We start from the raw sequence: 27,613 nt of genomic DNA, 5'->3' as shown, positions 1-27,613 counted from the left end.
CAGACATCAAACTGTCAGGGCTAATTTCTTTATAGAGCTGATTAAGTCATTTTTCACAGAGAGGGTTTTTGACCTATGGAAAGCATTTCCAGACTGACTTGTGGAGGTCAGATCAACTGAAATATGAAAAAGAATGTGAAAAATGGGAATACAGGGTGAGAACTAAAAAGTTAATCTCACAGTAGTCACTCCTTTGATAATCACATCGCCACAGTAGTCAGGAAATCCTTCTACGTGGCACACCTCATCACAAAAGGTTTCTCATCCAGGAAAAAGAGGTCATTGTTCCCCTCTACTCGTCATTCATTTAGACCCATTATAGAGTACAATGCCCCTTTTGGTATGTACCTCACAAGACATCTACAACAACTGGAAAGGCCGCAGAAATACCTCACAAAGAGGATTACCGGCCTCAAACAGATTCCCTATGCAGACCGTCTCAAAAAACTGCAGCTTTACTCCATCGCATATCACCTTCTCAGAGGAGATCTCTGCCTAACACACAAAGCTATGTCAAACCCAGAGCTTTTAGACATGCTCTACTTAAAGAAATCCCAATCCCGCCGAGCTACACTCTCTAGGGACCTAAACCTTGTCACCACAATAAACAGAACATGATGGAGGGATAGATTCCTGTCCCAGAGACTTCCCATACTCTGGAACAAACTACCTATCTATATCAAACAAAGCTCCTCATTAGCACTCTTCAAGAAAAATCTTGATGATTGGATGGGAGATAGGAAATTCACCCCGGGGATCACTTCTGTGGCTCTACTCGACAGTGGCACAGGAAAATAATTTTCTTGGGTGGTGAAAGCTAGGGTACCTTTTGGCTAGGTTTATATAGGCCCTAGGGCCAATAGCCTAGTACCTACCTATGAACCTCTGAATATATATCAAACAACCAGAAGCTAGATATGCACAGAAAAAATTACTCTCATTGGAGCTTAAGCTTACAGCCTTCACAGGGAATTAAAAACATTTACAAAGAAAATCACCACATTTGTCTCTGAACCTTAATTAGTTAATGTACTGTTTGCAGAGAGCTCTTTTGAGAGCTACCACCCCTTCGTTAGAAAAAAAACGCCATTATCAAGAGCTATATTGCACAACTTTTAAATTAATTTCTGATGACAGGCAGTTTAGAGTGGAGCTGGGATATGTTAAGGGATAAAGACTATCTGGAAAAACTTATTGTTGAAGTGTATAATGAGATCTAATTTTAGAGAAAAAATAAAGTTTCAGCCTATTTTGGGCAACAAAAACTTTAGCATTAAAGTGTATTGTAAACTTTAAGAATACACCACAGCACATGATGAGATGACTTCATCTTGCCCTGGTCATTTTGTATTTATCTGGACCAAACTTTTAATAAAAAGCTTCATTAACTTTTTATTCAACTCACGTTCCAAATAAATTTAGAATTTCCCTTGCTGACATCAATTAAGGGGTCTTCCATAGACTTTAATAGACGTGTTTGTTGACCTGTGCAAAATGCATCCATTACAATCTATGGACTCATTTCTTGTTTTCAGTGAGTTGATGCCACTGAGGTTAAAGATCATATTTGACTTTCAGTGGCATCGACACAGACAGAATAAATGAATGCGAGTTTAAGTGTATTTTCCAGGAAAAATGTTCACCAATCAGTCAAAAATGCTAATTGGTACTTTATGCACAACAGGATGGTGCTAAAAGGTAAACCTCACAGTGCGACAATACACATCAACAATGCACAAGCACTTGCTAACATGCCAGTATTTAAATGTTTTATTTTCTTTTCACTAGAAAAGGTGCCTATGCCATGGGGGGGGGGGAGGTTGAATCACACTGAAATACAAGGAGATTGTTTGGAAGTTAAGAATGAATACTTCAGATGAAACAGGATTAAATGACAGCATTTCTATGACTAGCATCTTAAAATTAAGGGCTGCCAAGTTAAGATTTTTCATCTTGCTTTTTTATTTCATTTAGCATTTAATCATTGTTTATTTTTGTCTTAACAATATCTGTTTGGTTCACCAAAGTATATTACATATACAGAACAATAGTATGAATTTGCAAAGTTTTTAGCAAAGATTTAATTCAAATTTTTTTACTATTAGAACAGAATGTTATTGGTGCGATATGTAAACACATGTATTGCAATTTTGTTTCTTTATTTATGGGTCCCCTTTCTCATCTGGACAGCTGTCCCAGTGCCTCATATCTACCGGATATTCCAATCACCCTCAGTCTAGAAACATTTTTGCCAGGGCCAAAGTAGATTTTAAGGTTATCCCAAGGGGTTAATGCTGTCACTAAATAATTGGGGGGGTCATATTCACTACCAATGCCCCCCTCCCTTTCAGTGTTCATGGTTACATCCAAGGGGTGGACATGCAGTGGGGATGTTTTGCAGAGTATTACCCGCCTCTGAAGCAGCTCAACCATGTTCACTCTCCACCACCTCATTGGACACCCCATATCATTCATCATCCCTGGCCTCCACCAGGGATACATGCAGGAGGCACCAAGAACACTGTCCTCCCCTCCAGGATGGGAACACTCATCATCCTTGCCACTGCATCAGTCACCCAAGATGCTACTCGAAGCCAGGCATTTATTTATTTATTTATTTATTTATTTATTTATTTTCAGTTTGATTACCGGGGAGGTCCACTGGGCCAGAACGTGCCCATTTTCAGTGGAGGCTCGGGGAGAAAAGCCCCAATAGCAACACAATAATGGCTACATAATGTTAAAGGTAAAATACATGTATAAAAATTCATACAATGAGGAAATGCAAATGAATAAAATGTACATCATAAAACACACTTAACAGATAATAGAGAACACAGTTTACAGGTATTTCCATTTAGCACAGCATGGTCAAATGTCTGGAAAATTGAGATCTGAGGTTTCTTGTGTTTTTACATTAAAAGGGGGGCAGTTTGCATGCAGATGTTTTAATTAAGTAAGGAAAAACTGTGCAGACTATAGAAATACTGTGATATTTACAATATTTACATACTTGGAGTCAGGTGAGAGAATTGCTTATTCATTGACTGTCAGCTTAAGTCTATTTTAGGAGAACAGAAATATTAGTTCGAGGGAAGAGTGGAGCATGGAGTATGAAGAGGTCATTGGGGAATTCCCTTAAATTTAGGTAGGGTGTAAGCAGGAACATTTCCATTTGGATGACAGGTATGAGAAAAGTTGGATCTTGAAGGTTTCTGAGTTTGGTATAGTCCTAAGTGAAGGAGGGAGAGAGTTCCATTTCTTGCCTTGAGAAAAAGAGAGTAGAAGCTGGCCAGCAGGACGTTTGGGTTTGTGGATAGAAATTAAATGTTGGTGTTCAGATCTCAGAGATCTGTTTGGGATGTATGTGGGAAGGTTGTTTGTTAGGGCTGGGCATTTATCTGGGTAGAATATTAATTTGTGAGCGGTAATAAGCTGAAGATAGTCTAGGTGGTTAGAGAGTTCTAGCCAGTTCAGTGATTGCAGGGTAAGGCAGTGATGAGTAGAGGTTTTAGATTTAGTGGCAAATTTAGGGATCTTATTATAGCAAATTTCAAGTTTTGAGGTGTTGGAAGAAGACAGATTAGTTAGAAGAGGGGCTCCATATAGTAAAGAAGGTAGAAGGTAGGTAGTTGCTAAGGTATGCCTAGAGGAGTTGGAGAGAAAGAGGTTATTCCTATAGAGCATGCCTAACTTTTGGTGGGTTTTCTTTATGTTTTGTTGTATGTGGATATCGAATTTAAGGTGTTCATCTATGGTAATGCCAAGAAGTTTTGCAAAAGGGACCACTTCTATAGCAGTGTTGGTTTGGCTTTGGACTTTGAAAGCATTTTTGTCATAAGAGAAAGCCCTGGAGGGAGGGAAAAGTAGTATTTTAGATATATTTGAGTTGAGAGAGAGATGGTTTTGGTGCATCCAGTTCTCAGTGGTAGAAAAAGCTATTTGGGTTTTAGTCAGTAGTTCAGGAAGGTTTCAGGTGGCACAGACTAAAGTTATTTGTGTACTGGATAACTGTTGTGTCAGGGATGACAGTGTGAATGTTATTAATGAAGATGTTGAAAAGCATGGGTCCAAGGATGGACCCCTGGGGAATGCCGGTGGGTGTTGGTAAAAAGGAGGAGGTAGAGTTCTTCCATCTGACAGCTTGAGATCTGTCTGATAGGTAACTGGAGAACCAGGATAGAGTATTAGGAGAGAGATTAAGGTTGGCAAAATGAAAGAGAAGGTGTTTGTGGGAAATAGTGTCAAATGCTTTAGAGAGATCTAGGAGTACTGTGGATACTAGTAGTCCAGAATCTTGGGCTCGATTGACTGTTTCTAGGAAGGATAGTAGGGCAGCTATGGTGCTGTGGCCGGGGTGGAAGCCATGTTGGGTGGGTGTTAGGAGTTGATTCTGGTTTAAGAAAGGCATCAGTTGGTGGTGGACACATTTTTCTAGAATTTTGGACATTGGAGAGAGTAGGGCAATAGGGCAGAAATTGGAGATGTTGGTGTTTTTGCCTCCTTTGTGAAGAGGAAGAATGTAGGCTGAGTGCCAGAGTTTGGGTACATATGACCCTTTTAAGGATCTGTTTATTAGGATACTGATTGGGAGAACAATACCATCAGCAGCACATTTGAGGAAGGAGGAGGGTATGTTGTCAGGGGTATTGGAACATGGCTTTAGTTTGGATATGAGCCTTTTTATAATAATGGTTGAAACTGGTTTGAGCTGGAAATTAAGGGGACAGCTATTAGGGTTGTTGGGTGTTGAAGAATGTGAGTTATGTGGATTGTTATTTGAGAAAGTTTTGGTTAGGTTAGCTATGGATTCTGTAAAGAAAGAGTTGAAATGTGTGCTCAGTTCAGTGTCAGTTATACTTGGGTCAGGGTAGGGATTATTCCTGGACCCTGGATGGAAAAGGGAATTAACTGATTTCCAGAACTGTTTAGGGTTCTTATTATTGTTGGACTGAAGCTTATTGTAGTAGTTTTTTTTGTCCATCATAATTAGTTTTTTTACATGGTTGCAGAGTTGGGTGTCTTGGAGCAAGGTAGTTGACATTTTATTTTTCTGGTAAAGTTTCCAGGATTTGTCCCTGTGGTGCATGATTTGTTTTGTTTCTTTGGACAGCCAAGGCTTTGACTCATTTGTTTCTTAGAGGGGCTAGGGAGTTAAGATTATTTAGGAAGACAGAGTTGAAATGTTCTACAGCTTTGTCAAGGGGAAGAGTATTTAGGATTTGCCAATTAATTTGTTTAAAAATGTTCGAGAAAGTTTTGGGGTTGAAGTTGCTAAGATTGCGAGTGGGAATGTAATGGCGTTGATATTGGGTGGAGTTAGCTGAGTGATGAATGAAAGCAGGGAGATGGTCACTAAAGGTGTCTGGCATAGTGCCAGAGTGAATTATTTTGTTTGGATAGGAAACTAGGATCCAGTCTATGATGGATCCTGGGGTGTGAATTTTGTTAGGACGGGTGGTTGAGTGGATTACTTGGGTGAAGTTGTAGAGGTTAATGGATAGGGAGGGAGAAGGTGTGTTGATTTTATTCCAATCAATATTAACATCGCCTAGAATGTAAGTTTCATACTTTATTTCAGTAGAGGCCCAATAAAGAATATTTTCAAGGGTAGAGATGTTGTCACCTGGGGAGATATATAGGAAAATAATGCAGATATTTTTATGTTAATTCAATCGTAGGAGAGTTGCTGTTAGTTCAGTATTTTTGAATTGTGGAGTTGGGCTTTGAAGAGGGATTAAGGAGAGAAGGTTAGAGTAGATTAGAGCAGAGCCGCCACCTTTTTTATTTAATCGGTCATTTCTGTGGATATGGAAACCAGGAGGTAAGATTTCAGAGTCTGCAATATGGGGTTTTAGCCAGGTTTCGGAGATGGCTAAGATGTCAGGTTGGTTGTGGTTGATCCAAGCTTGTACTTGGTGTACTTTGTTATTAAGGCTCTGGGCATTGATAGTGAAGAATTTAAGAGTGTTGTGAGAGAAGGCAGTGGAAGAGGGGGAAGGGGGGAAAGGGTTATATGTAGTGGGAGAAGTAGGGGGTGGGGAGAAGGAGTTGTTTGTAGTGAGACAAGGGCCAGGGTTGGGATGTATATCTCCAGATAAGGCTAGGACATTACAGGAAATAACTTTTAGCCTTTTGGGTTTGTATAATAGGAAGTTGTTTGGGGCTAGGCGTAGTTTAAGAGTAAAAGTTTTTGTTGAGGTGGAGAGGTGTTTGGGATAGAATAGGTACAGTAGGTTAGGTGGAATAAGAGAAGAGGATATAGAGTGGAAGTGAATGCATAAAAGTGGTTGCAGGTGAGTGTAAGGGATAGTTTGAGTAGAAGGTAGGCATGGGGGTGCTTTGGAAGAGAAAGAAGTAACATAATAAAGAGGAATTAGTAGTACAAGAAGGGAGCAAGGGACCCAGACAGTATAGAGGATTGTTGAGGGCATGTCTAGAATGGGGGTATTAAAGGGAGTATTATAGTGGAAGTAAACTGGCTTATTGAGTAGGTCAGGTATGAAAGTAGATAGGGTTATATTAATTTACAAGGAGAAGAGGAGGAGACTAAGAGTAGAAGGGTTTATGGGATAGTAGAGTGGGAGGAGTAAGAGTGGGAGGAGTAATAAGGAGAGGACTGTGATTGATTAATTAATTGATAAGGGTGGGAGGAGTATGGGAAGAATAAATGTAGAGGTGCTGGGGGTGGGTGGGATTTGGGGGTAGGGTAGGGGAGCGGAGTGAGCCCGCAGGGGGAATGGAGCAGGTAGAGACAGATGAGGGGAACAGTTCAGGAAGAATAATCAGTAAGAAAGCAGACTACTGAAGGTAAGTCAAAGGTAGGTACAGAAAGTGGTGAGGGAGCCAGGAGTAACAGTTGTAGGACAGTTGGATGGTTGTAGTAAAAAGAAAAACTAAGAGGGAGAAAGAGGTTATGCCACAATTAAGTGTTAAGGCCAGAGGAGTGAAAATAATTATATTATAAGCTGTGGTTAAGCATATAAGGTAGGGCAGGATACTGGTGCCACCTAGTGGACAGATATAGTAGTGCAGCAGAGTTTCCTTCAAGGAAAAGGCTAGGCAGGGAATTGGGAAGGCAATATATTCTAAGGGGAAAGAATAGAGGTGAGAAAGGAATACTGGTTACCATAAAGAGGGTACGGGGAGTGAGGCTGCTGGCTGTCCCGGCTGGGAAGCGTTCTTTAAACCACCTGGAAGTGTTAAGGTTACTAACATATTCTTTTATTGCCAGGCCTGGTTAATAACATACTTTCTTGCTTCCTTTTCAGTGAGGGTACAGGGATATGAAGGCAGTAGGATGAGACTGCAGGTAGTTTGAAAGGGTCCTTTGGTCATCAGGAAGGCAGGTACTTAATGTCCTGGTTCAGGAGTAGCAGGTTGGGAAGCTGGGAACTTTTTAGGAGAGAGAGAAAAATGTATAGGCAAGAAATTAACAGGCAGCCCTTAGTAAAAAATACAGGCAAAAATATCCTAGGCAGTTGAAGTAAAACATAATTTTTGTCACTCAGCAGACATAGATACCATGGAATAACAATAGCAAGCTAGATATACCTTTTGTCTAAGTTAGTTAGGTGCATGTATTTAGACTGAAGCAGTGCAGTGAAGCTCTAGAAGACACAATTACACATTCACAAAATGCTCATACTTAACCAAAAAATACAATAATATTACTGAGGTACAAATTTCTGCAGATAGTAATTGAAACAATGTGAGCATGTCTCAACAGACAGCTAGGCTAGGTATTCACATACTAGACTAGAATGTCATAAAGCAAGTTAAGTTAGAGTAAGCAGATATTTGTAGTTCTTATAGAGGTACATATAAATGAGAGAATTGTCCTAGAAAAACAGGTAGATGGTAACAACGCTTTAAAATGAAGCACCAATGCTAGTCAATACAGCAAAGAGCACTGCCCCTGATCATTAAACAGTAATAACATTTCCTAAATATTTAAACAATTAGATAAAAAAATGGAGTTTGCTTTTGTAGCTCACTGCCCAGTGCTTTAAATGTTCACAAATTTTAAGAAACACTAAGCTATGTTTTAAAAGGTGAGAGTTCACTGCAATTTAATCAAATAGGAAAGTATGGTACTAGATTTTGTAGCCCATGCACAGCACTTTAAATATGGGCAATTTACTTGCTATGAGAGCGGCTAACAAAATGAAAGAACACTAAGCTAGGTTTTAAAAGTGAGAGTTCTCTACTATTTAATCAATTAGGTAAGTATGGTACTTGCTTTTATAGCCCACGCACAGCACTTAAAAATGGGCCAAACACTAGCTATGTGCACGGCTAAATGATATTCATTACATTAGACACTAAGCCAGCATGCGAATTTGAGAGATTTTCTGCTGGCAAACCAACACAGAAACTGTTTGGTCTATGTGTGACTACGCAGTAAAGGAATTCCAGGTGAAAAAAAGAAAATTCCTGGCCATTGCAAACGGAATAGCTAGAATGTGTGGTTTACATAAGAAATCACTATGTCCTAGCAATTTTGAAGGGGAGGCCACTTACACTCACTAAATAGTGTCAAAGTTAATATAGAAGAGATATTCATGACAGTCCCTTTATAACCAAGTATTCGTTTTGCACTTCACTAACGTCTGCATAGTTTAAGCAGCCAATTTGCAGAGCCGCTAGGCATTAGTGAAAAGTAAAGCTATATAAGCTTTTACTTCTCTGCAGACTACTCAGTAAAGTGCTTCGGCATTTATTTACAATGATTTTACAGAATTTCTGGTTGTTTATGGCATGTACTAGCCGATATAAGGCTACAGACTGTATTTTCGTTACAGCTGAGTTAGTTCTCTCTATGGAGTAGAGGAAGCCTAGGGCAGCTCCACATGCGTTAAAATCTATTAGCAGAATTTCTTGCCGTTTAGGCATGTACTAGTTAATGTAAGGCTAAATACTTTATTTTCATTACAGCGGAGCTCTCTCTATGAAGTAGAGGGTGCCTGGAGCAGCTCCGCAAGTGTTGTAAACAATTAGCAGAATTTCTGTCCGTTTAAGGCATGTACTAGCTGATGTAAGGTTAAAAACATTATTTTCATTACAGCTGAGCTCTCTCTATGTAGTAGAGGAAGCCTAGAGCAGCTCCTAATGTGAACGCCAATACAGAGAGGCGTTCAGGTATAATTAACCCAGTAAACAAGCACAACAGCAGCGAGGAAGGATATACTGTTACAGTCACAAGGCAAAGTTTTCAAAATAAACCAACACCATAAACATATAAAGAGTCTTTAAATAACTTACTTCTAGAGGTCAACAAACGCTGGGGGCAAGAACGGACAGCAGCCAGGGCTAATCAGTAATTTAAAGATGGCGCCACGAGGGGCTGAGGATATTTATGGGAAAAGGAAGAGGATGTGAGGTAGATAGGGGTGGAGAGTTGAGGAGAAAAGTAGGAGACAGATGAGGGGAACAGTTCAGGAAGAACAATCAGTAAGAAAGCAGACTATCGAAGGTAAGTCAAAGGTAGGTACAAAAAGAGGTGAGGGAGCCAGGAGTAACAGTTGTAGGACAGTTGGATGATTGTAGTAAAAAGAAAAACTAAGAGGGAGAAAGAGGTTATGCCACAGTTAAGTGTTAAGGCCAGAGGAGTGAAAATAATTATATTATAAGCTGTGGTGTAGGCATATAAGGTAGGGCAGGATACTGGTGCCACCTAGTGGACAGATATAGTAGTGCAGCAGAGTTTCCTTCAAGGAAAAGACTAGGCAGGGAATTGGGAAGGCAATATATTCTAAGAAGAAAGAATAGAGGTGAGAAAGGAATACTGGTTACCATAAAGAGGGTACGGGGGAGTGAGGCTGCTGGCTGTCCCGGCTGGGAAGCGTTCTTTAAACCACCTGGAAGTGTTAAGGTTACTAACGTATTCTTTTATTGCCAGGCTTGGTTGATAACATACTTTCTTGCTTCCTTTTCAGTGAGGGTACAGGGATATGAAGGCAGTAGGATGAGACTGCAGGTAGCTTGAAAGGGTCCTTTGGTCGTCAGGAAGGCAGGTACTTAATGCCCTGGTTCAGGAGTAGCAGGTTGGGAAGCTGGGAATTCTAGAGGTCAAGAAACGCTGGGGGCAAGAATGGACAGCAGCCAGGGCTAATCAGTAATTTAAAGATGGCGCCACGAGGGGCTGAGGGTATTTATTGTCATAGTCATAGCTTTATCTCTGTATGCCACTGGAGTGACAGGGAATTTTGTTTATTTTAACACTGATACTAGTGCAACATGACTTAACCTCTTAGAAATGTCTATCTTTTTATATTGCACTGAACAGTGCAATCAGCTGACATTCTGTCAGATCACAAGTGTTTTTAGCTTTTAAATAGAATTGTTTGTTTAATGAGTCAGATTCCAATGAAGTCTGTTACTTTTATGAATTGAATGGAAGTGTTCAAGCTAATAAATTTATTCTCTGGTTGTACTTACACTCAAATTTGTAGTTTTCTACCATTTACTATACAAGAACAGTCACATTATTAAAAAAAATCCAGGACACCAAAAAAATTTAACCTCATTAAATAATAAACATTCAAAACATGTGCCTATTATTACATTTCTGTAGTTAGTACTTTCAAAATGTTTTAATGTATGCTAAAAATTTCAATTAAAAGAAATATTGCCAAGGCAATTCATTATTCAAATGGTTAGACCCGAGGGAATAATATTTCAAGATTAAATGTACCTAAAACTTATTTAAAGCATGTACTTTTTCACAAAAATATGGTGGTGCCCTGGGAGGCTGCGGCTGTGTTAGCTCATGATACAGGATTGCTTAATCTGTCTTACTTTTCTGGCAAAAAAATGAGAAAATCATTTTTCACTCATTTAAATGATATTACAGTAATGTACAGCAGAAAGAAACTTCTGGAAATCAAGTATTTGATTGTGCCATCATTCTGGCTTGATTCCCTGCTTACTACAGAGCATCTGGGGCCTATAACTCTCACAGAACTGCTGGAACTCAACATCCTAACCAAACAAGCTTCAAAGTACCTAAATCAGGGAATTGAAGGTTCTGGAACAATCAGGATGAGACCCAAAAGGAATAGATGTAACAGAACCAGGAAAAGAGGCTGCAGAGCTGGAATTGCTGCCAGATTGAAAACAAACCCTCACAGGCCCGCACTTCCCACAATTCTGCATAGCAAATATATGCTCATTAGACAACAAGATGGACTTTCTCAGGCTAGAGCTCACCACCTCAAACAAGGTGAGACATTCCTGTCTGTTAATCTTTACAGAGATTTGGTTAAATAACAGGATTTGTGATATTGCTGTAAGCCTTGATGGTTTCACTCTGTTCAGGGTTGATAGGAACCTAGTTCTGCGTGGGAAAGCTAAGGGAGTCAGAGTGTGCATTTTTGTGAATGACAGCTGGTGCAAAAACTGTAACATTGTGAATGAACATTACTCTACAAATGTGGAATTTCTGATATTGAAATCCAGACCTTTTTATGAGCCCACAAAACGAAATGGTGCCTATGTAGCAGCTGTAGCAGCAACATACCACCGAGTGCTAACATCACTGAAGCACTGAGTATACTGCATGATAATATATGTGAGCTGCAATGCAAGAGTTCTGAATGTGCATTTATGATAGCTGGTGACTTCAACAAAGCAGATCTCAGGGAGGTGCTACCCAATTACTAACAGACTGTGGATTTTACCACAAGGGAAGCAAATACTCTGGACAAGGCTTACACTAAGTTAAAGGGGCATATAGAGCTGTACAACAACCAAACCTGGGCGGCTATGATCACATCTCCATAAAACTAATACCAGCTTACATACCTCTCTTGATCAGAGATAAGCCCACTGTGAAACAAATTAGGGTCTGGCATGAAGTCTCAGGGACTGCTTTGAAACCACAAACTGGGATCTCTTCAGGGAGGCAACCACAGTGAACAATCTGGTGAACATAGATGAATATACTGAGACAGCTATGGCTTATATAGCCAAATGTGTGGAGGATCTAACGAACATCAAAAATATTAAAGTAAGAGCCAACCAAAAACCATGGCTAAACAGCAAGGTGTACAAGTTGCTGAGGGCAAGAAACTGCTTTCAGGGCAAAGGAAAAGAAGGGTCTAAGTGTAGCAAGGGATAATCCAAAAAAGGGTATCAAGGAGGCCAAGGAAGGAGTATGGCAAGAGGATACAAGGATGCTTCGAGGATGCAAAAGACTCAGGAAGCCTGTGGCATGGTATTCAACGGCTAACTCACTGCAATGATAGCACTGAATTTTTGGACAGTCTAAACACATTTTATGGCAGGTTTGATGAGAAAAACAACCTGGAGGCTGTAAAGCTTCTCAGTGACCAAAAGGAGGCAGTACACAACTTCAGTGCTGTGGATGTAAGGAAGCAACTGGGGAAAGTGAACTCCAGGAAGGCTGCTGGCCCTGATAACATTCTGGGGAAAGTACTGAAAGGTTGTATAGACCAATTCAGCATAGTCATGATGGACATCTTCCATACCTCACTTGTCCAGGAAAAAATACAAGCATGCTTCAAAGTTACCAACATAATGCTTCTGCCCAAAAAAGCCAACTCCACCTGCCTAAATGATAAGGTTGGTGGCCCTTACATCAAATGTAATGAAATGCTTCGAAAATCTGGTTAAAAGACATTTGACTACAGTACTACCCCAATCCTTTGACTCACTCCAGTTTGCCTACTGGGCAAACAGATCAACTGCTAATGCCATTTCAGTGGCACTTTACCTCACATTGGAGCATCTTGAAGAAAAGAACAACTATGCCAGGCTGTTGTTCATAGATTTCAGCTCAGCGTTCAATACAGTGACTCCAATGCAGCTTACAAAAAAGCTTATTAACCTTGGCATAAATAAAGGGCTGTGCAACTGGATCCTCAATTTCCTGACTGGAAGACCACAAAGGACCTGTGCTGGTAATAGAACTTCAGGGAGTATTACAATCAACACCAGAGTACCCCAGGGTTGTGTGCTGAGTCCTCTACAGTTCACAATCCTTACCCATGACTGCTCTGTGAAATCTAACAACAACCACATCATCAAATTCGCAGATGACACCACAGTGGTGGGACTCATAAGTGGTGATGACGAGAGTGGGTATAGGAATGAGGTCAACTCCCTGATTGAATGGTGCAATAACAACAATTTGGACCTGAACGTCAATAAAATATAAGAAATTATTATTGATTATTGACTTCAGAAAGAGCTCTGCCATGCACCTGCCCCTGAAGATCAATGGTGAAGAAGTGGAGAGAGTCCAAACTACAAAGTTCCTGAGGGTACATATATCAGAGGATCTTTCTTGAAGTAGAAACACAGGCCAGCCAATTAAAAAAGCCCACCAGTGACTACACTTCCTAAGAAGGCATAGGAAAGCAAAGCTCTCTATGAATGCTCTAATTGTCTTCTGTAAAGGAGCCACCAAGAGCATTATCACCAGCAACTGCACTGTATGGTTTGGTAACAGCACAGTGGCCAAAAGGAAGAAGCTGCAAAAATAATAAGAACAGCAGAAAAGAACCTGGGCACTGGTCTTCCTGGCTTACAGGAGCTTTTTGAAATGAGATGTAAAAAGAGGTCCCACAAAATACCGAGTGACACTTGTCATTCAGCGTATGGTTGGTTCACTAAACTTGCTTCTGGTAGAAGGTTACAGAGTATCCGCTGCAGTGCCTCCAGATTCATGAACAGTTTTCATCCAACTGCAATAAAACTCATTAATGCAGACGTAAATCTGGATGTATCAGAATAGATTGTTACGTTCTCATCCTTTTTCTTTTTTTTCCATGCAGTAATTCTACGTATTTATTGCATACTAAGATTAATATATTCTCATTCAAGTGCAATTCCAATCACTTCCTTATGTGCAATATCACCCAATCTCACCTCTGTCTGTAGTGTACTTTACATGCGTTAATCATCTAGTAGTCAGTGTTGTCCGGTGTAAATAAATAGTGTACAAGCATGTGCATCAGCTACCTAGATATTTACTTTTGAGCTGACACTCAAAATTTCGTTTAGGTAGCACTTGTGTTTCCTAAATGACAATAAAGTTTCTTTTAATCTTTACCACCGCTAGGTATGCTTAATGCTCTTGGCACCAAAAATCTAAAACCTTTCATTCTCCATTTATGTAATTCCTTACCATGTAAGGGCATAGCACTAACTGGATAATCATCTTTTTAATTGTATCACCTTAACATACATTTATTGTTTGATGAGTGTAAAGTTTTTTGATTTCTTGATTTGTTTAAATAAGGTGAATTTCCTTGTACCACTACTGAGTCATGTTACATAGTCTGTGTATGGCAGATAATTTGTTAAGAACTGTTTAAGGGTAGTCCGCATAGTCTTGTCATCTTCTTTTGCCATTAAGTGAAATGAAGTAAAATGATCTGTTTAAACAGAAATCCTGCACTCATTTAGTAACTCTCAGTAAGCTAGGGTATGTCTAAAAAGATGCACAGTTTTGGTGGGGAACAAATTATACAAATTTGTGTGAATTTCTCAAATATAACTTGCTTTGCTTCAAGCTATATATTCTTTGTCTCTAGTGTCTAAATGAGGATCTCTGAGTATTTGTCATCATTTAATGAAGCATGTTCTCACTGCAGCTAGTGACAGCCATAATATTTAATATCTGATTTTTTCATGCAAGATGGCATTGATGAATTAAAAGGAATCCAATAGTTTTATAATTTAAACAGAAAAAAGTTACTGAAGAAATTGTGTTACAAAAATGAATGGAAAGTTCTGTTAATTTTTATGTAAAAATATAACTATTTACATACTATATACTTAACAAACAAGTACAATAAATAAAAAAAAACTGCATCTGGATGCATCTTTATATTCTCTGCCCATGCATACTGGAATTTATGCCTAGTGTAATGTCAGGAGAAAGTATAGTTGTGTAAAATCTTACCATAGCAGTAGATGTCCTTCTCTTCACTGTTGCAGTATTCTTTACAATAGTGATACCCTGCCAAGGGCAGACCGACATCCGGCAAGTATACCAAAGCCTTTTGGTGGTTAAGGGTTTGCCATATGTCACACATATGCTCCCTGTGCACGGCGTAGGGAATAAAGGTGACCATCCTCAGAACTGAAAAGCCCTGGTAGGAAGAACAGTCTGAGGAAAGAGGAAGGTGACAAGCACATCCAGAAGGAGAAAGGGACCAGAGGGAGGAGGGAGGGAATGAATACTGCAACAGTGAAGAGAAGGACACCTACTGTTATGGTAAGATTTTACACAACTGTACTATGTCCTTCCATATCACTGTTGCAGTACTCTTTACAATAGGGAGAACGTAAAAGCTCAAGAAGAAGATTGGGACGAGGAAGGACCACCAGAGCCCTCCAGGAAGCCATGGAGAATGGCCCTGGCAAAACTAGCTCTGGTCCTAGAAGTCGCATCCAACTTATAGTGCTTAGTAAAGGTATGCACAGAAGTCAAGGTTGCTGCCTTAAGAATAGACTTAGTATCCAAACCCTTGAAAAAAGCACCAGAAGAGACCATAGCCCTAGTGGAATGAGCCTTACCAGAAGAAGAAGGGATCTTCCCATGAAAAGAATAGCAAAAAGAAATGACTTTAGATATCCAAAAGGAAATAGTTTGTTTGGAAACAGTGAAACCTAAAGACCTAAGATGAAAAGAAATAAAAAGCTGTCTGTTCAGATTTATGAAAAGCTTTAGTTTTATCCAAATAATATCTGAGTTGGCTATGCAAATCCAAGGTGTGTAAAACCTTCTCACTAGCAGACTGCAGAGAAGGGAAAAAGTGGGTAAATGAATAGACTGATAAAGAGACAACTCATTAACCAACATGGGCGTAACAGAAGAATTAGTACAAATGAATACCCTATCCTTATGAAAAATTAAAAAAGGAAGAACAGCCATAAGGGCTTCTAGCTTAGACGTTCGTCTGGCAGAAGTAAGGGCCAAAAGAACAGTCTTCCAAGAACAATGCTATAAGGAAGCTGAAGCAGCTGTTAAAAAAGGAGCCTGGGTCCATTTTTCTATGACAAACTTAAGGTCCCAGGAGGAGAAACGGGCTTCCTGGGAGGCCTAATGTGAAGGACACCTTTAAGAAATTGTTTGACCTCAAATCTAGAGGCTAAAGCAGGAGGCAAAGGCAGAAAAGCAGAGACAGCTGACAGGTGGGCCTTAAAAGAAGGATTTGCCACCCCCCAGCATTGAACAACTCACACAGATAGGACAGAACCAAATGAACATCCACATAAAGTGGATCCAGGTTACAAGAAAAACCCTAAACAGAAAACCTCTTCCATTTGGATAAGTAGGATTTCCTAGTAGTGGGTTTCCTGGCCTCATGCAGGACCTGAAGCATATGCTCAGAAAAAAAGGTGTCTGTAGGGGATCAATACCCTATCACCCACAATGTCAGTTGAAGAGTGGACAGGTAGAGATGGACAAGAGATCCGTTGTCTTGTGTGAGTAAGTCCATCCTGTGAGGTAGCTTGTGATGACTGCCCTTGAAGAAGAAGAGGGCACCAATGCTGTCTTGGCCAATGCTGTCTGGGCCAAAAGGGACTCACCAACAAGATTTTGGGAGTATCATGTTTTATCTTGAACAGGACTTTTGGAATGAGAGGAAGGGGAGGAAAGGTATACAGAAACATCCCTTCCAAGATAAAGAGAGGGCATCCACCTTCCAGGAAAGAGGGCATGGGACTCTGGCACAAAAAAGAGGAAGTTGTCTGTTCAGAGGGGAGGCAAATATATCTACTTGAGGAGTACCCCAGTGGTGGACAATGTCCAGAAACACACCCCTGTGAAGCATCTACTCATGAGATAATGTTATCGACTTGCTCAGAGAATCTGCCACTATGTTCTGATCAGAAAGAATGCAAACTGCCTGGTGTCACCTGTTACTGGATAGCTAGCTCCCAAACCTGAAGGGCTAACCTGCATAGTAGATAAGACCTTGTCCACCCTTGCTTGTTGACATACCACATCACTGTGGTATTGTCTGTGTGTTAGAATATTGGAGCTCCTGGAAGAAAAACAGAATGAAAAGCTTGAACAGCCAGCAGAAGAGCTCTTATCTATTTGATATCAATGTGGTCTTTCTTTTTTCAAAGCAACTAAAGGCCCTGCACCTTCAGAGAGGTGAAGGAGGCCCTACCCACCCACATCCGAGACATCTGTGAAGAGTTCCTCAGAGGGGTAGGAGGATGAAAAGGAAGCCATGTGTTGAGGTACAACTGATGAATCCACCACTGAAGTTCATACTTGAGGCATGAAAGCAGAGGGACTAGAAAATCTAAAGGATGAGAATGTTGAAGCAAAACAGACTTCAGAAACCACTGAAGCTTTTTCATGTGGAGCTTAACTAGTTGGGCATAGGGATGGTGGAAGCCATGTAATCCAGAGCCCTCAGAAATTCTGTGGCTATGACTGAAGCCAGTGGAAGAAGGGATTGAAAGAAAAATATGAGAGTTAATGCCTTGGGAGGAAGCAGGGATGCCAGCACTGGAACAGTCTGAATCCTGCAACCCAAAAAAACATGATCCTCAGACGGAGTCAGAAATGACTTCTGGAAATTTACTGTAAGCTCCAGGATTTGCAGGAGAGAAATGGTAAAGTATAGATGCTGAACTAAGATCTCTAGAGAGGAGGCCTGAATAAGCAGGTCATCCAAGTAAGGAAAGGCCTGTATCCCCTTAGTCTGCAGGAAGCAATCACAGGAGTGAGGCATTTTGTGAAGACCCTTGGGGCAGTAGAGAGGCCAAAAGGCAAAGCAGAGAACTGAAAATGCCAGGAACCAACAGAGAACTGTAAAAACTTTCTGAAAAGTGGATGAATAGGAATATGTAGATAAGTATACTTCAGATCCAGGGAAACAAGAAAGGCCTGATTAAGTTGCAGAGGAAACAAGGTTTGAAGGGATAGCATCTGAAAGGAAGGAACCTTCAAGAAGGTGTTTAGTTAAGAAATATCTAGGTTAGATCTCCAGGTGCCTTCTATCCTGGGTACCAAAAAACATTCTGGAATAAAACCCCTTCCCCCACTGTGGAGGTGGAACTTCTTGAATTGTTCCTTAAGCCAACAGGCCCTGAAACACCTCTTGGAAAAAAGGGCAGTTGTTCCTGAGGAAACTAAGGAATGCCCAAAAAGGGTGGGGGGTAGAGATTTCCAAACCATGGAATAACCCTGATGAATTATGGAAAGAACTAGGAGTATTGGGTAACATTTACCCAAATAGAAAGAGACAGGGAAGAGACATAGAGAAAGGAATGTGATTGAGAAGAACAGGATAGTCAGACAGTACCTGGTTTGTCAGAAAAAGGAGGCTTCTGAATAGAAGGAGTTTGGGTAGCCTTAGCAGGAGGAGCCCTTCTACCACCCTTCTTACTTTGGGTGGATGACACTGTCTATGGACAAAGGCAGGCTTATTAGGTTAATTCCTGTGAAACTTTGGCACAGGAGAGATAAAAATATGTTTTAATGCATGTAAGGCTCTGCTTTTTTCTTGCAGGGACTTAAACAACTCAGCAGCACCAAACAAATGCTTATTGTCCAGTGAAGCATCCATCAGTTTAGCCTTGATATCATTAAATAAAGGCTGAAGTCTGACCCAGGAATACCTACTCAAAACAGATCCAAAAGCAGCAGTCCTAGATGAAGTAGCAGCTGCATCATAGCTGCATTTAATGGAATGCCGGTCCACTTGGGAGGACGTCCCAAGCAAGACAAGGGCAGAGGCCTTCCCCTCAGAATCAGGAAGATCAGAAATAGCCTGACAAGCTTGAGAGAGAAGAGTCAAAATGTACCTATTCATATGTGTCTTATAACTAACAGCTGTAAATGCGAGGGTAGCAGAAGTATACACCCTCTTACCCAGTCTCTCCATAGTTCTGCTATCCTTATCTGATGGCAACAATTTAGTGGAAGGCAACAATTTGGAAGGCTTATCAGAGGCCACAGACACCACACAGGGGTCAGCAGATGGACACATATAAAAACTTGCAGTCGTCAGGCACTTTATAAACCCATCAGGTATTTTGGGAGCAGGGGGTTGAGACTCAGGAGCTTGAGAAGCAGAAGAAGTATCCAGCAAAGCAGCAAGAACTGGGAAACAGCAGAGAGCCTAGGGAGCTCCATTTGCAAAAGCTTATAGTACCTCTTCCAAACATCAGACACTTGAGCACAGTCCCATTTGAAAAATTCCATTTTTCTGGAAGCAGTATCACCAAATAAAATTTCCTCAAAAGGAGAGTCATGACTAATTGACTCTTCTTCCTGAGAAGCATAGTCAAGAGGTGAAGGAATCTGGGAGGAATAAGTGAGGGACTGTTTGTCAGAATCAGCAGTATCCTCCTCAGAAGAACTCTGCTCCCTAGGCCTCTTAAGAAGGGTAGGAGACCAGGGGAGCAGGAACAGAAACACCCTGAGGAGGCTTAGGAGCCAAAAGAGCATTAAACAAGCTTTGAGTGACATTCTGCCAGTCACTCTGAGGATCTTTAGGAGCAAGTGAAATATGTTTGATTTTCTGCTTCTTCTTGAGTGGGACATCAGCCTTAAAAAAATTTTGAAGGTTCTGAACCCTAACAGCATTCAATAATAGTAGTCAGGACCTCTTCCCTGACTAAAATTTGAGGAACATCCCTAAGCCCTTGAGTAATAACCAATAGCGGTTTCCCCTGTACATATGAGGTGGATGCCTTCAAAACCTTCATGGATGTGCATGGGGTTGGGTCCATGCCAGCCTCCAAAGTGGTCACAGCAGTGGAATCGAAGAAAGAAACTGGATGCTCCTCTGGGCTTTCACCAGCCACAAGAGAGACATCTGCAGAGGAGGTACAGCCGAAGACTCAGATCTAAGTTTCTTGGCCTTTTGATTCATAGACAGGTGTCCCTCAGGCCAGGAGGATCCTTCCGTGGTATCCTTAGCCAACATTTTAAGTTGCTGGTTCTCAAGATAAATTGTTAGGGAAGAAATCCAACTCACAAGGTCTTAGGGGCAAAGGACTGACAAATCTCACAAGAAGCATGGTCATGTGAGTACCTAAATAGAATAATCACTGCTCGTGATGGTCTTTATGGGAATCTGTCTCCCACACTGGCATTCACCCTTTCTGGATGACATGAAACCAACAACCAGATTACAAAGCAAACATAAGATAAACAAAATCAAAAACCCCAACAGGGTACTTATCTGAAAGTGGTAGGACCAGCAGACGAATGGGCGTTCAGACAGATGATCAAAGATGGTATTTGGATTGGTGGCAAAGAAGTTCTGAAGATGGTACATCTGGACATCACATTATGCCTTACTCTGTGTGCAGGTAACATATGTGTGACATACGGCGTACCTTTAACAGCCAAAACGCTTTGGTATACTGGCTGGATGTCAGGTACCCTTGGCAGGGAATCCCTATTGTAAAGAATGCTACAACAGTGATTTGGAAGGACATCTGCAGTCTTACCTATTTGTAAAATATGAGGTATCAAGTTCTAGAGCCTATTTTCTGAGATATGAAACAGTCAGTGCTCCTCTGATCCTGAAAAAATCTTTACTGTCTGAAGACTATATACAGGAAATTATAGAAATATTTTTCTAAAGGAGAAGTAGTGCTAAATGTGGAGATTAAAATTATAGTCATTTGTGAAAAATCATTGTGTTGACAAATAATATATATATATATACACACACATATATATATATATATATATATATATATATATATATATATATATATATGTAGAGAGAGAGAGATACAATATGATATGATATACAGATATGGATATAGATAAAGACAGATATATCTATCTGGATGGCACAGTGGTGCAGTGGTTAGCATTGTCCCTTCATAGCAAGAGTTTCTCCGGTTCAATTCTCGGCTGGGGTGGCTTCTGTGCAGAGTCTGCATGTCCTCCCTGCATTCGTGTGGGTTTCCTCTGGGTGCTCCAGTTTCCTCCCACATTATAAAGACATAGCTCTGGAGAATTTCTCCTCGTGCCTCCACTAAATATTGGCTCATTCCAAGTTGGACTTTCCCACTAAACAAATGTTAAATAAATTAAATAAATATGTCTATAACAATTATCTTTGAATTGTCAGGCACGTCACATCAAGGAGTAATATCCTAGGATGACTGCACTGCTAGGCAGCAATATCACGGCACACAGTATTGATCTGATGGACTTGTCCCTGAAAGGCCCATGGAAACACTTGTTCAGAACTACCTTTCAAACTTCTTCCACACATAGCTCCCTTGAGATTTGGTTTCAGACCCCCTCTCATCCCAGAAATCCGGGTATACTTCCTCAAAGAGCAGTGGGTCTGATATATGTGTATATGCAAATGTTGCCTGTTAAATGTTATGAAGATGCTTTGCAAATCTGTTCCAGTCTGTCTGCTTCAGAATCAAACACACTTTCTTCTGCATTCAGTCACCAGTAACATGCTTGTCTTGCACAATAGCTTGTTCAGCAGTCTTGACGATACAATATATGAGTGCTGGCAGCAAAGTTAGTGAATACATTCTTAAGGACAACAGATTCAAAGCTGCAAATTATATGATCAGAGTTTGCCCTGTAACATAATTCAGCAAACAGTTCAAGCACATCCTCATAAGATTGTAAGCCCTTAAAGATTCCAGAGTTATAAAGATCACCACAAAGGGAAAATTCTTATACTTCCCTTTCAAGCAAAGACAGTCATGCACAGAATAAAGTTGATGAAGTACATGTCCATTCAAGAAACAGATGCCATTTATTGGTTCACAGGTTCATATTTGGGTAATGACCACCAGGGTATTACAAGCCTTGTCATGCAACCCAACCCAGTTTTGTCCCAGAGTTCCTTGGATGCCTATATGGTGGGGCTTATTAGTAAAGAGGTAGCGAAGGATTGTGTGTGTGTGTGTGTGGAGGGGAGGTGTTAGTTGATAATTAATTTACGTACTGTCAAACTCTGTCCATCAGAGAAATGGGGACCAGGCTGGGGGTGAATTTGCAATTTCCCATCCAATGATCAAGGTTTCTTTTAGCAGGGCCAGAATGAACTCTACTTCACATAGATGGTGTGCACATTCTATAGCAGGGGGATTCTCTGAGACACATATTGGTCACTCCAGCAGATTCTATTTGTGTCACAGACAAAGTTCAAGTCCTTGGATCTAGTGTTTCTGGTGTTGTTTGTCTTGCAGATGTGCAAGAGATCCATCAGAGCTGCATCCGAGGACGCGTTATGTGCTAGGAATAGATTGTCTCTCAGTAACCTATAGGAGACTGAGTACAGAGAAAAGACTTTAATGTGATCTGTGTAGGACAGGGTATTCATACCTTAGATTCTCCTGGTGAGGAATCTTTGTGGGTATTCCAACTGCTGCAAATGCCTGGTTAGGTACACACCAGAAGGGGCATTGTACTCAGTCATGGATCTGATAAGGGCTGAGTAGAGTGGTATTATTACTTCCTTGGACCTGGATACCATACCCTTGCTTATGAGCTGGGTGACATAAGATGATTTTCTTACTATCTTTGGCTATGTGTTGGTTGAATGTTATATTACTGTCTACATATATTCATAGGTTCATAGGTTCATACTAGGCTATCTGCCCTAGGGCATTTATAAGCCTAGCCAGAGTGTGTGTGGCTTTCACCACCCCTTAGGATGAGAATACTATATCCATTAGTTTGCTGTGCCTCTGTCCAGCAGTGATACAGAGATGACCCCCGGGGTAAACCTACAATCTCCCATCCACTCGTCAAGATTTCTCTTGAACAGAGTCAGTGAGGGGCTCTGCCTCACATGGACTGGGATTCTGTTCCATAGTGTAGGGAGTCTCTGGGTGATGAATCTGTCCCTCCAGCACGTCCTATTTATATCCATGTTGAGGTTTAAGTCTCTTGCTCTTGTGGCTCTGGTGGATTTGGATTTTTTGAGGTGGAGCATGTCCATTAATTCCGGGTTGGACATGGCCTTGTATGTCAGGCACAGATCACCTCTGAGCAGACGGTATGCGACTGAATAGAGCTGGAGTTTCTTCAGTCGGGCATCGTATGACATATGTTTGAGCCCCTTTATCCTTTTGGTGAGGAACTTTTGGGGTCTTTCCAACTGCTGCAGGTGTCGGGTAAGGTACATTCCGAATGGGGCGTTGTATTCAATCATTGGTCTGATAAGTGAAGAGTACAGGGGTACAATGACCTCTCCTGATCTGGATGTGAATCCCTTCATGATCAGGTGGGCAATGTAGAAGGTCTTCCTAACCATTTTGGCAATGTGAGTATCAAAAGAGAGGTTACTGTCAACTTGGGTCCCCAGGTCCCTGATAACTTCTTCCGTGTTTAATGGATTACCACCTATGTGGTAATTAGGGGTTTCCTTGTTTTTCCCAAAGGGTATGACTATACATTTTTTGGCATTTAGCTTAAGGCCATGGCTCTGGCACTAGTTATCCATTTCTATGAGACCTCTCTGGAGGATGTCTGTGTCTGATGGAGTGTCAATTATGGTGCCCAGTTTGCAGTCATCTGCAAATTTTGTCAGCCACAATCCCCCTATGCTTGCCTGCACTTCAGAAAAATAAATGCCGAACAAGAGGGGGCCCAGGACTGAGCCCTGTGGGACACCGCTCGTGACCGGCTTAGAGTGTGACATGGCACCAGCAACTTTAACCCTGTGTGTTCTGTCCTTGAGCCAGTTTGCAACCCATCTTGTGACATATGGGTTTACATCTAAGCTGGTGAGCTTTTCTATGATGCCCGAGTGGGGTATTGTGTCGAACGCTTTTGCTAGGTCAAGGTAGGCTGTGTGAACTGATCTCAAATTATTTGGTCAACTCTCTTTCATCAATGAAGTAATAAGCTTGGGTAGACACTTTCCCAAATGGCACTATAATGCATTTCTTTGCCATAGAGTTTTAAACCATGGCTTTTGTACCACTCATTTGTTTGTGGTACACCCTTTTATAGGATGTTTGTGTCATCGGGTAATGTAGGGTAGCTCCCAATTTACAGTCATCTGTTAACTTGGTGAGCCAGAGGCCTTTGACATTAGTCTTGACTTCAGAGGAGTAGTTGCCAAAAAGGAGTAGACTGAACACAGAGCCCTGGGGTATTCTGCTGGTGACTGGTCTCTTGGTGGAGGTGGCCTCACTAATCCTGACCTCTTGGCTCCTATCTGTGATCCAGCTGGCAATCCAGCAAGTTATGTAGGGATTTATGTCTAGTTCTGAGAGTTTGTCAATAATATCTGAGTGGGATATTGTATCAAATGCTATGCATTATTTTCCCCTCATCCATAGCCATAGTGACCCTCTCAAAGAAGTCTACCAGGTTATGTAGACAAGACCTTCCTTTAACAAAGCCAAACTGGGATGGATCCAGTGTCTGTAGGTTGCCAATGTCCTTGTTGATCATTTCCATGATAATTCATTCCATGGCTTTGCATATTAGAGTTGTCAGACTGATGAGTCTGTAGTTTTCAGGGTCAGTTGATGGCCCACCCTTATGAAGAGTGATGACCTTTGTGGCCCTCCATTAAACTGGCACATAACCTGTTCTGAGACTGAAGTTGCTTAGTTTCTTGTTTATTTGAATCTTAGAGCGCTTGTCTTTATGAGAGTTGCTCTTACTGATTTTGACCATGACGGTTTTCTTTTGTTATATAGCCCGTTAAGGTAAGGATTCCACCAGTGTGGTTTGTTTTTTGGTGGGCTTACTTCTGGTTGGTATGGTGGTCTCAATGCAGCTATTTACATGTTTGTGCAAGGTTTCTATAAATAATTCTGCATAGGTAGCTGTCAGGGTTTGGGAAAGCCATGAATTTTGGCAAACCATCGCTTAATAGAATGTAGTATGCTTTAGTATAGCTCCTAACTGTTATGGGATTAGTTGGGTTTTCTGGGTTGATTTTCATTTTGAAGGAGACAGTTTTGTGGTGCAACTTAACCAATGAACATGTGACACAGAGAGATGTGACACTCTCCCATGTTGGTGAGTATGAGGTCCAATATATTTGATCTTCTGGTTGGAGAGGGCACTATCTGGTCCAGGGTGTTTAACAAATTCCAGGAAAGGTTGTGCCTGTGAGTTACAGGCAGTGTACATTTCCCAGGCTATAGAGGGATAGTAAAAGTCTCCCATGAATAGGATATTTGGTTGGATGATGAGTTCCTCTAGTAGGTCGAGGTAAGAGTTGTGAGCTTCGTGGGTCATAGAGGGTGACCTGAAGTTGGCCAGTACATGGTAGGAAACTGTCTATGGAGACTTGGATGTGGACGTATTCCAGGGCATCATCCTGTTTAAGCAACCTACAGCTGTATTTGCTACTAATGTAGACTGAGACAGCTCCACTTTTAGCCCCTGTCTGTGCTACTATTGGTCTAAATGTGTGGAAGGCACTGTAGCCTTCCACTGCCGGAGTACTTCCTGTGGCTTTAAACTGAGTCTCGGTAACACCACAGATGTCTACATTCTCCAGAGTTAAGAGAGTTTGTAGAGTGTGTATCTTCTTGTTTAGGCTCCTAGCATTGAGCAGTAACACCTTCAAGTTGCTCTGAGTTTTTTTCTTTTTGCTATGTTGGTAGTTTTGTCATATTGACATTGACTAAAAAAAGCTGTAAGGGGATGGATAAAGTTTTAGCCAGTATCCAAAAGCCTAGGGGGGACAGGTGCAGACCATCCTTGGCAAAGCAAAGTGGTCTTTTAACCATGTCTTCTCATGCTGATAAATATTGGATTCCACTAGAGTGACACCAGAAACTCAGACAACTATTAAAATCAATAATTTTCTTTTCATACTGTGGCATCATCATTGGTGAAGGTGGAATGTTGCTCAGTGCAAAGTACATACCTGTCTGTGACACATATACAGAGAGATTTCTAATGTCTCTTTTCATATAGTCCAGTGAGGCATGCCTCAGGTCATTTACACCCACATGAACTATGACACAATCATATTGGTACCTGAGGTGCAGTGACCTGAATGGGTGTGTGATGTTGCAGATCCTAGCTCCAGATAGGCAAGTAACTGTTATCTTGTCTTTGTCCAGCCTGGTGAGAGGAGTAGCTGTGTGTCATACAACAGAATCCCCTATGATCAGAGTACTAGGTAAAGCATTTACCTGCCTTATGGGCTTTATTCTTGGGGGATCATTGGGTATAGGCTTATGGCAATGTTAGGTGCTGCTTTTGGTGTTTGCTTTCATGATTGCTGAGGGTAGGTGTTGCAGTTTGATGGCTTAGGTGGTCTTTGAGGTTTGGAGAGGTTTCTTTTAAGTGATTCAGCATAAGAAAGTCTATGTGTATGGTGAGTGGTTTGTGTGAATAATGTAGTGTGTGTATTTTTGACAACCTTGTTTGTAAGCAAGATTTTTGCCTCCAAGGAAGTTATGTATGTACATTCCTCACAAACTATGTTAGCTTCTTTAAGGATTAAAAGGTTGTATGAATACATGAGACAATCAATACATTGTCTCACAATGCCCATATCTACCAAGCTGGCCATGGAGACATTAGGAAATTACAACTTCATGCTGTCAAGACCTGTATTAGGGTTGGGCTATTATGGTTTAGGGTCTTGATTATACAGGGGTCACCTGAGTTGTGTCTAGGGTGAAGGCTAAATTTTAGTCCTATGATCTTAGTGCTGTATGACACTATCTAGATGTCTGTGCGTAGCTCCATGCAAAGACTTTCTGTGTTACGGGTTAAAGTCCTAATTACTAGCTTTATAGGTCTGCTACTATACAGGGAACTGCTAAATACCATTGAGCTAAGAACAGCTCCATGAAAACACACCCAATTTATAGCAGACAGAAAAAAATGAAAACTAACTCCAGTGTCCTATGGCTAGCAAGCAACTATACTTTCAACTCCCTGAAGTGTCTTCCATCTCAGAGAGACCAGATAAACACCTTCTGCCAAGGGATGAATGATCCTGGAATGTCTTGATGTAAAAGCATAGCAAAAGTAGGTCTCAAGAGCAGATTAACACCCAACAAAGTCCCTAAAAAGCCCTCTGGCTGATGAAACAATATCGCTTTAAGCCTCCCTGTGTGTTTCCCAGTTTAGAATGACCGAGTACTTTAGTACTGCCACTAGAATAGCAGTTCCAGTCTTCTAAACACACTTTGGTTAGCCAAAACTAGCTACAAGTTATTGTCACTTTAAGCTCCCTTGTGTGTTTCCAAATTTGGACAGACCAGGCTACCTTTCTACTCCCACTAGAATTGCAGTCCCGCCTTTCTTAATGCAAAATCACACTTTACAGACTTTAGACAGACAAAAGTGAAAAGGTATCAGAAACAAATCAAATAACTACTACAAGTAATTCTCACTTTAAACCTCCCTAAGCAGGCTACTTTACTAATGCCACTGGGGTAGCAGTCCCCATGTTCTTAATGGAAAAGCAAACTTTAGTTATCCTCAAGTGAAAATGGACTAGAGACAAGTCTAACAACTAGCTATAAGTAATTGTAAAGCAATTCAAAGGTAGACAAGCCAGAGAAACATGCACGCTTTAAGGCAATTTTAAAGTACTTTAACAGTCTAAGGGGAGGGCCTTCCCAGTTTCTTCTTTTAGTAACTTCCTGAGAACACTGGAAAATATGAAGGTCTCTCCAAACA

This window comes from Protopterus annectens, chromosome 17.part0 (assembly GCF_019279795.1).
Source record: "Protopterus annectens isolate FY-2018-M chromosome 17.part0, PAN1.0, whole genome shotgun sequence".
NCBI classification, from domain to species: domain Eukaryota; kingdom Metazoa; phylum Chordata; order Ceratodontiformes; family Protopteridae; genus Protopterus; species Protopterus annectens.
This window is presented reverse-complemented; position numbering follows the sequence as displayed.